At 38.1% G+C, this 8,038-nt stretch overlaps 1 non-coding gene across 1 annotated transcript; it reads right to left on the bottom strand.

Moving 5' to 3' along the window:
- Positions 1-3,566: 3,566 nt before the first annotated feature.
- LOC136139530 (U1 spliceosomal RNA) lies at positions 3,567-3,730 on the bottom strand. The gene has a single exon (XR_010657059.1). It is a non-coding gene; the product is annotated as a U1 spliceosomal RNA (small nuclear RNA).
- Between the last annotated feature and the right edge of the window lie 4,308 nt (positions 3,731-8,038).

The raw sequence follows: 8,038 nt of genomic DNA, 5'->3' as shown, positions 1-8,038 counted from the left end.
TCCAGACAGGCAAAAGATAAAGGAGTTCATCACCACTAGACTGGTGGTACAAGAAATGTGAAAGGGTCTTGTTTAAGCTGAAATGAAAGGGTGCTAATTAGTACAGATGGTCTCTGTCTTAAGATGGTTCGACTTAGGGTTTTTTGACTTTATGATGGTGCAAAAGCGATTCGCATTCAGTAGAAACCATATTTTGAATTTTGATCTTTTCCTGAGCTAGTCACGTGCGATATGATATTCTCTTATGATGCTGGGCAGTGGCAGTGAGCCACAACTCCCCGTCAGCCACGCGATCATGAGGGTTAAACAACCGATACTCTATAGTGTATTGTGTTGTTTCCTGCTTCTGATGAGAAGAACAGGAAGGCAATTACTCTTGAGTTGAAACTCAAGATAATTGCCCTGCATGAAAGTAGAAAGCCAGTAATGGCCATCACATGTGAGTTAGGACTTTTGCAATCGATGATCTCGATCATCTTAAAGGATAAGCGAATCAGTGATGCAATGAAATTGTCAGCATCAGTTACATCCACTGTCTTCATGAAGAAATTAGCTGGGCTAATTGATGATATGAAAAAATTTATCGACACTAGAGTGGAATACCAGATACAGAAGTGCATACCACTTAGCCTACTGAGGATCTAGGCTAAGGCAATAAGTTTTTTCCATACACTGAAAGTGCATGCTGGGACTTCCCTGGTGGCGCAGTGGTTAAGACTCCGTGCTTCCAATGCAGGGGCCCCCCATTTGATCCCTGGTAAGGGAACTAGATCCCACATGCATGTTGCAACTAAGAGTTTGCATGCCACAACTAAGGAGCCGGTGAGCTGCAACTAAGGAGCCTGAGCCACAACTAAGGAGCCTGCCTGCCACTACTAAGACCCAGCACAACCAAATAAAAATAAACAAATAAATATTTTTTAAAACTTGTAAAAACTATAAAAGAGCATGCTGATGATCTTACATATACGCAAATGTTTATAGCGAGGTGTGGGTGATTCCAACGTTTCAAAAGGCATCGTAATTTTCATAACATGAACGTCAGTGGTGAGGCAGCAGGTTGCTGATACTAAAGGTACCACAGCGTTTAAGGAAGAACTGCATAGGATAATTGTGGATGAGAAATATTTGCCAGAACACGTATGTAAGGTCGATGAAAGTAGTTTGTTCTGAAAGCGTATGCCAGAGCATACATACATTCATCAGAAGTCTGAGACAATGCCAGGATTCAAGGCATTCAAAGACTATATAATGCCACTTTGGGGTAGAAATGTTGCAAGGTTCAAATTAGAGCTTTTCTTAATCTACCACTTGGAGAACCCTAGAGCATTCAGGAATATGAGAAAGCATATACTTCCCATTTATTGTTGCCATAACAGGAAAGCCTGGATGACATTAGCATTGTTTGAAAACAGGTTTTTGAACAGTTTTATTGTGCACGCAAGAGAATGTTGTAGGCAAAACATTCAATTCAAGATTCTTTTGATCTTAGACAATGCTCCAAGGCATCTACATCATATCAGTGACATGATGTAAAGGTTGTGTATTTGCTGCTGATCACAACGGTACTCATATAGTCAATGGACCAAGGTGCAATAGCTACATTCAGAGCACCCTATTTATGCCAAATGTTTGCATACGCTTTTGAACTGGCTGAATCTGGCCAAATGCTCTGAGAGATCTGGAAAAGTTTTCATATTCTAAATGCTATCCAGAGCATTGCTGTAGCATGGAAAGAAGTCACACAGCAACGCGTGAAGACATATGTGAACACATTCAAAAGATTCTGCTGTTGATGAAATAGTAAGTAACAAGATACTAGTGCTTGAGAAACAGCTAGAGTTGGACGTTGATGAAGAGGATATTCATGAGCTTGTTGGCATCAAGGCTGAAGAGCTTTCCAATGAGGAGCTGATCAAACTGGAGGAAAAAGAAGTTAAAAAGTTGGGGGACTTCCTTGGTAGTCCAGTGGTTAAGACTTCACCTTCCAAAGCAGGGGGTGTGGGCTCGATCCCTGGTTGGGGAGTTAAGATCCCACATGCCTCACAGCCAAAAAAACCAAAACATAAAACAGAAGCAATATTGCAACAAATTCAATAAAGACTTAAAAAAAAAGTAAAGAAGTTGAGGCAGAGGAAGAAGAAGTTATACCCACGGCACCAAGAAAGTTCATAGCAAAGAAACTGGCAGAGACATTTACTACTATGAGCAGGGGCATATGGATGTTAGAAGAGATGGACATCAATTACAAGAGGTTCTCAAGAGCTAACAGGCAGATACAGGATACTCTTATTTGCTGTAGAGAAATATGTAATGAAAAGAAGAAACAAACTGTACAGTCAAAACTTGAAAGCTTCCTGAATAACACTATGTCTGCTAAACCATTAGCAAGTATAGATGCCCCGATGCCTTCTACCAGCTATTCTCAAGCCTCATCAGGAGAGAAATTGATGACCCTGTCTCTGTAGCCTCCATATCATCCAGCAATTCATTTTAGTTCAATGCTTCAAACATTCTTCAGGCCTACTGTGCTTTCAGCTTACCTTAATGGTGAGTATCCATATGACCATTCTGGTTTTCACTTTCAGTACAGTGGTCAATAAATTATATGAGATATTCAACATTTTAATATAAAAGTAAGCTTTGTGTTAGGTGACTTTGCCCAACTGTAGGCTAATGTAAGTGTTCTGGCTCATTTAAGGTAGGCTAGGCTGAGCTATGATGTTCAGTAGGTTACTTGTATTACATGCAGTTTTGACTTAAATATTTTCAGCTTAACGATGAGTTTATTGGGACATAAATCCATCATAAGTCAAGGAAGATCTGTAATAGGAAAACATGAAAGTATAAATCTCACTGGTAAAAGTAAATATATAGTAAAATTCAGGATAATCTGTTATAAAGGTGGTGGTTAATCACTTGTAAAGCTAGTATGAAGGTTAAAAGACAAAAGTGGTAAAAAATAACTATAACTACAATAATTTGTTAAGGGATACACAAGATAAAAAGATGCAAATTGTGACTTCAAAAACAAAATGGGTGTGGGGGAGAGTAAAAATCTAGAGCTTTAGAATGTGTTCAAACTTAAGTTGTTATCAATGTAGAATAGACCATTATAACTTGTTACAGGTAAGCTTCACAGTAACCACAAAGCAAAAACCTATAGTAGATACACAAAAGATAAAGGGATAAGAATCTAAGCATACTACTACAGAAAATCATCAAATCACAAAGCAAGTGAGTGAGAGAAGAAAAAAGAAACAGAGGAACTACAAAACAGCAGGAAACAATGAACAAAACAGTACTAAATGCAAACCCATCAATAATTATTTAAAAATTTTTTGTATGTATGTAAGTACAGTTGATTTTATTTAAGTTTCAGGTATACAGTATAGTGATTCACGGGGTTTTTTTGTTTTTTGTTTTTGGCCATGCCACACGGCATGTGGCATCTTAGTTACCGGACCAAAGATGGAACCCGTGACCTCTGCAGTGGAAGCGCAGAGTCTTAACCACTGGACCACCAGGGAAGTCCCAGACGTCTGTTTTTCAAAACCTACAAAGACCAGGGGAAAACACGAGTGCCATCCCCCACTACCACAAATTATGCAGTTGAGTTTTCCACATTTGGGGAAATCGCAGGAGTCAGCACATCCAGAGTGCAATGGATAAGCCTTACCCTGGGAAAACCACCTTCGTGATCATGCTATCTCCCCTGCCAGGTAAGTATGTGATTCACAATTTTTAAAGGTTATACTTCATTTATAGTTATTATAAAATATTGGCTATATTCCTGAGTTGTACAATATATCCTTGTAGCCTATTTATTTTATACATAGTAGTTTGTACCTCTTAATCCCCTACCCTTATTTTTCCCCTTCCCACTTCCTTCTCCCTACTGGTAACCACTAGTTTGTTCTCTGTATCTGTGAGTCTGTTTCTTTTTGGTTATACTCACTAGTTTGTTTTATATTTTAGGTTCTACATATAAGTGATATCGTACAGTATTTGTCTTTCTCTGTCTGACTTATTTCACTAAGCATAATACCCTCTAAGTTGATCCATGTTGCTGCAAATGACAAAATTTCATTCTTTTTATGGCTAAGTAGTATTCCATTGTATATATATATACCACATCTTCTTTATCCATTCATTGTTGATGGACACTTAGGTTGCTTCTATATCTTGGCAATTATAAATAATGCTGCTATGAACATTGGGATGCATATGTCTTTTCAAATTAGTGTTTTCATTTTTTGGATATATACCCAAGAGTGGACTTGCTGGGTGATATGGTAGTTCTCTTTTTATTTTTTTGAGAAAGCTCCATACTGTTTTCCACACCCTTACCAACATTTTTTTTCTTTTTTTTTTTTTTTTGCGGTACGCGGGCCTCTCACTGTTGTGGCCTCTCCCATTGCGGAGCACAGGCTCCGGACGCGCAGGCTCAGTGGCCATGGCTCACAGGTCCAGCCGCTCTGCGGCATGTGGGATCTTCCCGGACCGGGGCACGAACCCGTGTCCCCTGCATCGGCAGGCGGACTCTCAACCACTGCACCACCAGGGAAGCCCAACATTTTTTTAAAAATTTATTTATTTTGGGTTGCGTTGGGTCTTCGTTGCTGTGCGCGGGCTTTCTCTAGTTGCGGTGAGCGGGAGCTACTCTTAGTTGCAGCGTGCGGGCTTCTCATTGCGGTGGCTTCTCGTGTTGCAGAGCACAGGCTCTAGGCGCCCAGGCTTCAGGAGTTGTGGCTCGTGGGCTCTGGAGCACAGGCTCAGTAGTTGTGGCACACGGGTTTAGTTGCTCTACGGCCTGTGGGATCTTTCCGGACCAGGGCTCGAACCCGTGTCCCCTGCATTAGCAGGTGGATTCTTAACTACTGTGCCACCAGGGAAGCCCAACATTTTTTATTTGTGTTCTTTTTGATAGTAGCCATTCTGACCGTATGAGGTGATAATATCTCATTTGCATTTTAATTTGCAGTTCTCTGATGGTTAACAATGTTGAACATCTTTTCATGTGCCTGTTGGCCATTTGTATGACTTCTTCGGAAAAACATCTGTTCAGGTCGTCTGCCCATTTTTAAATCAGGTTGCTTGGTTTTTTGATGTTAAGTTGTATGAGCTATTTTAGTATTTTGGATACTAACCCCTTATCAGTCGTATCATTTGCAAATCTTTTCTCCTATTCAGTAGGTTGTCTTTTCATTTTGTCAATGGTTTCCTTTGCTGTGCAAAAGCTTTTAAGTTTCACTAGGTCCCATTTGTTTAATTTTGCTTTTATTTCCTTTGCTTTAGGAGACAGGTCCAAAAAAATATATTGCTACGACTTATGTCAAAGAGTGTTCTGCCTATGTTTTCTTCTAGGAGTTTTATGGTTTCTAGTCTTACATTTAGGTCTTTAATCCATTTTCAGTTTATTTTTGTAAATGGTGATAGAGAATGTTCTAATTTTATTCTTTTATATGTAGCTGTTTAGTTTTCCCAGCACCACTTATTGAAGAGATAGTCTTTTCTCCATTTTATATTCTTTTTTAAAAATACATTTATTAATTTTTTTTTTGGCTGCATCAGGTCTTAGTTGCAGCACATGGGATCTTTGTTGTGGCATGGGTTCTTTGTTGTGGTGCGTGGGCTTCTCTAGTTGTGGTGCACGGGTTTTCTCTTCTCTAGTTGTGGCACGCGGGCTCCAGGGCACGTGGGCTCTGTAGTTTGCCGCACACAGGCTCTCTTGTTGAGGCACGTGAGCTCAGTAGTTGTGGCGTGAGAGCTTAGTTATCCTGGGGCGTGTGGGATCTTAGTTCCCCTACCAGGGGTGGAACGCGAGTCCCCTGCATTGGAAGGTGGATTCTTTACCACTGGACCACCAGGAAAGTCCCTCTCCACTTTATATTCTTACCTCCTTTGTCATAGATTAATTGACCATAAGTGCATGGGTTTATTTCTGGGATTTCTATCTTGTTCCATTGATCTATATCTTACACTTATACACAAAGTTACTCAAAATGGATCAGAAACTTGAACATTAGACCTGAAACGATAAAACTCCTAGAAGAAAACATAGGTGGTAAGCTTCTTGACATCTGTCTTGGTGATTTTTTTTTTTGGATTGACACAAAAAGCAAAGGCAACAAAAGCAAAAATAAATAAATGAGACTACATCAAACTAAAAAGCTCCTGCACAGTAAAGGAAACCATCAACAGAATTAAAAAGCAACATACCAAATAGGAGAAAATGTTTGCAAATCATGTGTCTGATGAGGGGTTAATATCCAAAGTATATAAAGAACTCATACAACTCAATAACAAAACAAATAATATAATTTTTAAATGGGCACAGGATCTGAATAAACATTTTTCTAAAGAAGACATACAGATAGCCAACAAGTACATGAAAAAGTGCTTAACATCACTAATCCTCAGGGAAATGAAAATCAAAACCACAGTGAGGTATCACCTCACACCTGTTAGAATGGCTGTCATCAAACAGACAAGAAGTAACAAGTGTTAGTGAGGATTAAAGGAAAGGGAACCCCTGTGCACTGTTGGTGGGAATATAATTTGTGCAACCAGTATGGAAAATAGTATGGGAGTTACTCAAGCAATTAAAAGTAGAACTACCATATGACCCAGCAAGTCCACTTCTGGGTATTTATCTGAAGAAAACAAAAACACTAACTGAAAATACATGCACCCCTATGTTTATTGTAGCCTTATTTACAATAGCCAAGATATGGAAGAAACTCATGTCCATATATTCTGTATATTCATTAGACACACACACACACACACACACACACACAATGGAACATTATTCAGCCATAGAAAAAGAAGGAAATCTGGCCATTTTTGACAATATGGGTGGACTTTGAGGGCATAATGTTAAGCAAAATAAGTCAAACAGAGAAAGACAAATACTGTATGATCTCACTTATATGTGGAATCTAAAATCAAAAAAAAACAACCAAAGAAAAAAACTCCCAAGCTCACGAATACAAAGAATAGGGGTGGGGTGGAGGTGCAGAATGGATAAAGGAGGTTAAAAAGTACAAAATTCCAGCTGTAAGATGCATAAATCATGGGGATATTATGTACAGCAGAGTGACTATGCTAAGTAATACTATGCTAAGTAATTGTACATTGGAAGGTTGCTAAGAGAATAAATCTTAAAATTTTTCAACACAAGAAAAAAATGTCGTAACAATATATGGTGATTGATGTCAACTAGAATTATTGTGGTGGTCATTTTGCAGTATACAGAAATATCTCATCACTGTGTTGTATACCAGACGCTAATATAATTTTATATGCCAATTATATCTAAATTGTAAAAAGTCAACAGAATAAAAAGAATAGATACATGTATACGTATAACTGAATTACTTTGCTGTACACCTGAAACTAACATAACATTGTTAACCAACTATGCTCCGATACAAAATAAAAATTTTTTTAAAGTCAACAGAATATATTCTGTTACTACTTTGAAGGTAATGTGCCCTTTTTTCTTTGTCTTATTTTAAGATTTTTTTCATTGTCTTTGATGTTTAACAGTTTGATATGCTACGCCTATGTATATTTTTGTTTCCATTCATCCTTCTTGAGATTCACATAATGTCATAAGTGCATTTTTTTGTCTTGTCAGCTTTGGAATTTTTCAAGCACTATCTCTTAAAGAAAAGATCACCCTTATACACGCTCACATCTCTCTAAGATATGTTATGTATACATCTGATGTTTTCGCTGTGTACAATGTGACTATTTTTATGTGAATTTTCACTTCTTTTTTCTCTGTATATGCTTCAATCTAAATATTTTTCATTAGCTTTATAGTTCACTAATTCTCTCTTTTGCTGTGTCTAATTTCCTATTAAACCCTATCTATTACCTGTCTAATTTCAGTTATCATATCAGTCAATTCTAGATTCCTACTGGAGTCTTTCTATCGATTCAATTGTTTGATGCTTTTTTCCATCTCTCTGTCTCTCTCTTTTCTCTCTTTTCTTAAGCACATAAAATAATAGCTATATGCCACATG

This window comes from Phocoena phocoena, chromosome 19 (assembly GCF_963924675.1).
Source record: "Phocoena phocoena chromosome 19, mPhoPho1.1, whole genome shotgun sequence".
In the NCBI taxonomy this organism is placed as follows: domain Eukaryota; kingdom Metazoa; phylum Chordata; class Mammalia; order Artiodactyla; family Phocoenidae; genus Phocoena; species Phocoena phocoena.
This window is presented reverse-complemented; position numbering and strand designations above follow the sequence as displayed.